Here is a 7605-nt window from a genome sequence, read left to right as displayed (position 1 = left end):
GCCTCCCCGGCTGGCCCCGCCCCAGGCCCCGCCCCTCCGCGTCACAGAGTCGCCGCCCCGCCCCGCGGGCCTCCGCGCTCCGGCACCCCAGCTGCTTCTGGGTTCGGCGCGTTCCGTCCCCGGCCGGCAGCTGTCGTTGTATCCCGTCCCGGGCTTCCACTCCGTGCTCTCGTCCCCCCCACGCGCTCTTTCCTTTCCCCGTCGGGCCGGGAGGGACCAGGGGTTGTGCCCGCGTGCATATTTGGGGTTGACTTTATCTAGTTTTATTTTTTTTTTGCGGAACCGGGCATTGAACTCAGATCCTTGCGTTTGCCAGTCAAGCGCTTATCCTACTGAGCCATCTCCCCGGCCCCTAGTTTTATTTTTTGCTAGGGTCTTGCTACATAGTTCAGGCTACACCCGAACTGTTAGCCCCGGCTGGCCTCCGACTCTCGACGACCCTCCTGCCTCAGCCTCCGGACTGCTGCGATGACAGGCGTGCACCACACGCCCGGCTTGGCGGTGAAGTCAGGCAGAGTTGGAAAGGGAAACACCCCGTTGTCCCCAAGGGTCCTCAGCTTCCCCACCGTGATTGCCGCCCCCGCCCGCTGCACAGATCCGGCTTGCCAGCGCAGCTGCGTAAGCTGCGGCTAGACAGGCCTTTCCCTGCATGAGTAGTTGCAGGACCTACAATGGGGTTTACTCGAGGAAGTTTCTTGTATCGCTTGTTGCATGCATGCTTGGTAAGACTGGGAAGAGGAGAAGGCATAAAAACACTTAAAGCTGAAATGCTGTGACTTTCAGCTTTGAAAAGCAACTTGAATCTGGGTAACAAAGGAGTTGCTGAACCAACGTATTTTTTGATGTTTTAGATACTCTTGTCTTGGATTTGAATGGTGAGAGTTTTGTGTACTTTTAAAAAGTTTATGGGAGCAGGGGCCGGGGAGATGGCTCAGTGGAATAAGCTCCTGAGTTCAAACCCCCGTACAGAGAAAAAAAAAAAAAAGTTTATGTTGGCTTATTCAAATGTCGAACAATGAACTCACGTGAAACTAGCTAGACTACATTTCTGTCAGGGCTTGAAGTCATTTCCTTGTGATGTTAATGGAGAAAATAAAACTCGTTAGCTCTTAATGTGGCACAGCATGTTCCAAATGACTGGTATTTGAATTTTGTTTTTTCTTCTTCCCTACTGGGGATTGAGCCGAGAGCCTCTGTTAGCGTTCCTCGCCCTGTAAAAAGGTTTTCTTTCCCTTTTCTCTTCCTCCCTTACCCCCTCTTCATTCCCTAGCTCCCCTTTCCTTTTGAACATTTCATCCTGTTGCCCAGTATCTTTTGTACATTTGGGCCCTTATTTACACTTTGTTTCTCATACCAGAGAAACAATGATGTATTTACACCCGTGTTCAGATTTACTTCACGTGAAGGGGCAGGGCCAGGTGCATCCATTTACCTAGAAATAGCCTAAGTTTTTCTTTATGGAAGAGTAGTACTCCACTGTATTTTTTCCCATCATTTTTGCCACTTTTCCCCCCCTTTTTTTTGTATTTAGGACAGGATGTACAGAGTCTCACTGCATAGATCCATAGATCGGACTCGTAGTTGATCCTCCTGTTTAGCCTCCCAAGTGCTGGGATAGCAGGCTCACGCCACCACGCCCAGTCTCAATCGCTGTCTCAGCATGCCCCAGGGACAGGGCCGGCATGGCATGCCACTTGTTTGTTTTAAAGAAAAGAAGGGGCTGGGGAGATGGCTCAGTAGAATAGGCGCTTCCCTGGCAAGCACAAGGGCCTGAGTTCAATCTTCGGGTTCCACCAAGAAAAAAAAAATCAATTTCTGCTAGGGGTGGGGCGATAGCTTGCCCGTCTAAGTGCCTGCCTGGCAAGCACAAGGACCCAGGTTCTATCACTGTGCTGGCCCCGGGCCCCTGGGCACACCATGCGAGCCACCAAACCCAGGAGTGGTGGCACAGGCCTGTAGCCCCAACGCTGGGGAGGCTGAGACAGAAGGATCACTGCACGTCTGAGCTGCATAGTGAGACCCTGTACCAAATAAATAAATAAATATTTTTTAAAAGGGGGGGCAGGGAGATGGCTCAGTGGAATAAGTGCTTAGCACAAGGGCCTAAATTCAATCCCCAGTTCCGGAAAAAAAAAAAAAAAAAGAAATCAGCTAGGGCTGCAAAGTAAGCTCAAGGCCAGCCTGAACTGCACGTTGAATTAAAAATAAAAATAAAGGGCCACTGAGTTAGCTCATCATACTAAGGGTCGTTTAGGCAAGTGTAAGGATCAGGGTTCGATCCCGGGCACCACCTGCTGCGCAGGCCCTGCCCCTGGGCACACTGGGTGGGCCACCAAAACTAGGCATGGTGGTACACACCTGTAATCCCAGTGCTAGGGAGCTCAAAACTGGAGGATCACTATGAGTCTGAGCAGCAAAGTGAGATCATGTACCAAATACATTAAATAAATAAAAAAATGAAGACTGCTGCTACAAACGTGTGTGCATACGTGGCTGTGACAGGATGCTTTTCTTTCAGGAAGATACCAACAAGGGAATATCTGGGTCACACGGAACCTCTAGTTTTAGTTTTTTGAAGACTCTCCACACTGATTTCTACTGTGTATACATACATATATATATTATATATATATATATATCAAATTATATAATGTACTGATAAAATTAATTTTCAAAAGAGAAAAGAGAATGAATGGAAACAAAGGTTTGTAAACAAGGAGGGTGAAAGAGGGGTAGAGGGGAGGGGAGGGGCGGGGGAAAGAAGAGGACCGGGCCAGACAGGTGCAAATCCCTATGATGAACGAGGTCATTGTGTAAAATGTGCCCATAAAATGCATCCTTAAAAAATAAAATACTTCTCTCAGGATGTCAATGAGTCGCTCAGGCTGGCCCCCATCTTGGAACCCTTCTTCCTTGGTCTCTCAAATAGCTCAATTGCAGGTATGTGCCGCGGCTGGTGCTACGTGAATCTGCCTCTGCCGTAATCTGCAGAATTCCAGGAACTGCGGATCACGCTCTCAGCCCCATCAGCGGGCTTACGTGGAGCCGCCTCTGTGCCCCATCTCTTCTTCCCAGAAAAATGCCACTGTTCCTGCCAGCTTCACAGTTGTATAGCCTCCAAGCAGCCCGCTCTGAACTATTTTCAGTGAGTGATCCCGCTCTTCCTAAGGAAACAAAATAAATACAATTGAAAAGAGACAAAAATATTTCAGATGGTATGATTGTACAAAATAAAAATCATAGGTACTTTTAAATTACTAACAAGAATATTTAGCAATATAGTCAATTACTAAAGCAATACACAAAAAGAACACTTTTTCTAGATGCAATTAAAAATGAACCATGCAAAAGCAAAACTTTGGAAGCTATTGAGTGTAATGGTTGATACACTGTGTCAACCTGAGAGGTACAAGTCTAACTAAGCAACTCAGTAGGGGTCCGGGCCTGGCTTTGTGACCATCCTCAGCCTGTGCCAGCGGAGCGCAGGGGGAGGTGGGTGCTGCACCCACCCTAGGGGTGGGGGGACATCCTGCTTACAGCAGAAAGGAGAGGAGGCTTGTTCGTGGAGTCCTCTGTTGCCATGTGCTGCTGTCTTAGAGCCAGCTGATTGTGGACTGAACCCTCCACAACTGTGAGCTAAATAAACCTTTCCTTCCTTAATTTTGGGTATGGGGCATTTCGTCCCTGCAAGGACAGATAAATAACCAAGACCCTGAGCATGATTGATGTGGAGATAGCTCTGCGCATTTCATGGGCACATTCCAGTGAGTTTGGGGACAAGCACATGCAGAGAAGCTGTCACCATAAATACATCCATCACTTCCCAAAAGCCTCCTCCCATGCTCTATTACTCTTGAGTTTTGCGATTTTGTGTGAGTTTTTGTGTGTTTTGTGTTGTGATTCAAAAAAGAATGAGTTTATTCTTTTTCAAATCAACCCTCTCAGCAATCTGCAGTATTGAGTACAGTATCATGAGCTACCAGCACTGCGCTGTGTAACTCTACAATCCCACCTGTTTGCACAGCTGGAACTCTGCAGCTGGAACTGACACCTTCCATTTCTCCCTCCCTCATCCCCTGGAAACCATCAGCTGGATTATTTTAGATGCCAGATTTCGGGGAGATCAGAGCTTGTCATTCTCTGCGTGTGGTACATTTCGATTAGTAGAACACAATCTAGATCCTTCTGCATTGTTCAAATGTCAGTTTTCTTCTATTTAAAGGCTGAATTGGGTGCTGGGGATGTAGCTTAGAGGCACAGCACTTGCCTGGCAAGCACACGGTCCTGAGTTCAAATCCCAGTACAAAAAAATGCTGCACTGCCAGGCGTGGTGTTGCATGCCTCTAACCCCAGCACTGTACAAAATGAGGCTGAAGGATTGCTATGAGCTTAGGCAGCCTCAAGCAAAACAAAACAAAAAGGCTGAATCGTATTCCATAGTATGTTTTTCTTTTTCCCCCCCCCCGGGACCAGGGATCTAACTCAGGCCCTTGTGCTTGCCACAGAAGTGCTTATTCCACTGAGCCATCTCCCTGGCCCCTCCATGCCCTCTTCCTAGTCCTCCTTCTCCCCTTCCCCAGTCCACTTTTAATGTTACTTTTCTTCCAAAGTCAAAAGGATTCGTGGCTCTCTCCTCCTGGCTCCCTCTACTTCGTTCTCCACTACTCTGCTCCCCCAGGTTGATCACCATCAACCTCACTTATTTCTCATCCCATCCTAAATCTTGTTGCTTTTTTGGTTTTTTGTGACAGGTTCTGGCTATGTTGCCCAGACTGGCCTTGAACCCATAGGAATCCTCCTGTGTTAGCCTTCCAAGCGCTGGGATTACGGGTGTGCGCCACCGTGCCTGCCTTTCTTTTTTCTTTTTTGCAGTGCCAGGGATCAAAGCCAGGGCCCTGCACACGCTGCAGCAGCACTCTCCTATTGACTCCATCCTCTCAGCGGTCCCACCCTAAACATATCTTTTTCTTGATTTATAGTAAAATCCAGCAATCATCTAAAAACTGAAAATCTTTTCCTCCTCCTGTTCACAATCCTGCCAAGACATTAAGAATTTCATGAATTGTCTCACGGAGGATAGAAAGTGTTCTTGTGGGTTCTTTTAAAATCTCAGTAACAGGATTACATTGACCAAAGTCTCCACATTCTAGTATATGATTACGGTTCCTGCAAAGCAATTTATGGGATGAATTTATTGTCCTTCAGTTTCCCTGCCCCACTCCCATGCTGTTTATCTTGAGACTCTTTTAAAATAATCAGCTCAGAGGAGTTAATCTAGGTTAATACACTCATAGACACCAGCACGGATGGGGAGTTATCTTCTGGGGCAACGTAAGGCCTTCCCAAGTTACGTCAGCTTTCCAGGATTCATTTTATTCATTTTTTTAAAATTTTTTTTAAACTAACAGTTTTTTTTTTTTTTTTAAACTTATTTGTGTGTGTGTGTGGCCAGCTCAGCCCACCAGGGGGCGGGGCTGGCTGGCATGTGGTGCTGGGGGATTGAAGGATGGTCCCTGTGCTTTGCTAAGCTTGTTCTAAGTAGGTGCTTTAGACCACTGAGCCATCTCACCAGCCCCCCAGGATTCATTTTATTCTTTTTCTTTTTTCTTTTTTGTATTTTAGGGAAGGGTCTACAGGGTGTTCAGGGTCTCACTACTAGATCGGACTCCTAGTGATCCGCCTGTTTACAGCCTCCCGAGAGCTGGGATTACAGGCATGCCACCACTCCCAGTCTCAGTTGCCATCTCAGTGAGCCCCAGGGCCGGGGCCGGCATGGAAGGCCTGGGGATCGAACCCCCTGCCCCTGCACCTGCTTGCAGACACTTTAATGCACTGAGCTATTTGGTCGGCCCTCATTTTATTCTTTTTATGTCCTGGTTCAGCATCATTATTAACTGGGGCTGGAAGCAAAGCCAGCCTGCACTACACAGTGAGACCCGGGCTCAAAAAAAGGAACTTGAACAGTAGTTTTGGCCTAAAAGTTCTCTTATTATGCGGCTTCCTTAACTTGATTGGAAGGGGGCTTGCTTTGAACAACACCCCAAGAGCGTGGTGCAGCGTTGGTGGTGTGAAACTCCGTGGACGTAGCTTCAGGATCACGGACTTGCCACACCCCTTAATTTGCAGTCTTACCACCCAGATGAAATTCATCAAGGTACCCTGAGAAGTTTTGTTCCAAGGGGCTGAGGGTTGAGCCCTGTGCCTTTGTGCGGACGTACACACCAGCCCTTCTTTATTTTGAGCTGGTCTTGCTAAATTGCCCAGACTGGACTTGGATTTGTAGTCAGCCCTTCTGCCTCAGCCTCCTGGAGTGCAGGGTTCCAGGCACACACCCTTCCTCCGCCTTTCCTGACAGCTCCCTACCTGCAGTGTGCAGTCGGCTTGTGGAAGGCAAGATTAGCAGCCTGCAGCCAAAGACAAAAACAGCTGCATTCCTGCTGCTTGTAATTTGACGCTCACCAAGATGCATGGTCCACGCAACAAGTCTAATATTTACTTCTGAGAAGTGTGTGGGGCTGAGGATGTGGTTCCATGGTAGAGCTCTTGTCTTGCATGCACAAAGCCTTGGGTTCGAGCCCCAGCACCACACACACACACACACACACACACACACACACACACACACAATGTGCAGTGTATATTTCCTGCATCTCATTTACTAAATGGAAACACTGTTTTGAGACAAGTTCTGGCCTCACTGCTGTGGCGGGCTGCACATTCCCCATCTCCTACTAGTCCCTCCCCAGGACCTGGGATGACAGGGGGGTGTGTGTGTGCATGCCACTAACCCCGGCAGGACACACTTGTGACAGCAACACTCAGACAGAAGTTTATTATTTGGGCTGGCCAAATAGCTCAGCGGATTAAAGCACCTGCAAGCAGGCTCAGGGGCTGGGGTTCGACCCCAGGCCTGCAGTGCTGGCCCCACCCTCTGGGCGTGCTGAGACAATTGAGACTGGGGGCAGTTGAGACTGGGCGTGATGGCACGTGCCTGTAATCCCAGGTCTTGGGAGGCTGCAAATAGGAGAATCACTGAGTCCAATCTAGCAGTGAGACCCTGTAGACCATTCCCTAAAATACAAAAGCTCATTATTTAACACAACCAATCATTTCCTAGCACCTCATCCTCCTTCCCAGCAGCCTGCCCCACCTGTGGAATGTCCTTTCCTATCTTTACTTGGCCCAACTTGCTCTGGGAAGCATGTTTCCTTGCCTACCTTTAATACAGGCAAAGCTTCACTACCTCAAGAAGTGATTTTTTTTCCAAGCAGGTTTTAAAAAAATTGTACCTTCCTACAGATGGTGATAGTTTGCAACTGGATTCTGCAATCTCTTCCCAAAGGCATCATGACCTTGCTACTGAACACAGCAGGTCTGTGGTCTCCTACCACAGAGGAACGAGGCTGTAAGCCAGAAGAACAAGGTAGGAGACTTCTTTTTTTTGAGAAAGGGGCTCACTATGCAGTTCGGGCTGGCCTTGTGCTCCCTTTTGTAGCCCCCAAACGGGCAGTGATCCTCCCGTCTCAACCTGAGTGCTGGGATAACAGGCGCGCCACCACCCCACTAGGGGAGTTTGACTGGAAACAGGACGAGCTCCTGGACTTC

General features: G+C 48.4%; 1 protein-coding gene across 1 annotated transcript in view; it reads left to right on the top strand.

Annotated features, from left to right (window-relative positions):
• The window catches only part of Mrpl15 (mitochondrial ribosomal protein L15), a 25937-nt gene that overhangs the window by 478 nt on the left and 17854 nt on the right, over nt 1–7605 (top strand). The window lies entirely within an intron of this gene.

This window comes from Octodon degus, unplaced genomic scaffold, assembly GCF_000260255.1.
Source record: "Octodon degus isolate 3935 unplaced genomic scaffold, OctDeg1.0 scaffold00054, whole genome shotgun sequence".
Taxonomy (NCBI): Eukaryota; Metazoa; Chordata; class Mammalia; order Rodentia; family Octodontidae; genus Octodon; species Octodon degus.
The sequence above is the reverse complement of the archived record's forward strand: the minus strand, read 5'-3'. Positions and strand labels throughout refer to the sequence as shown.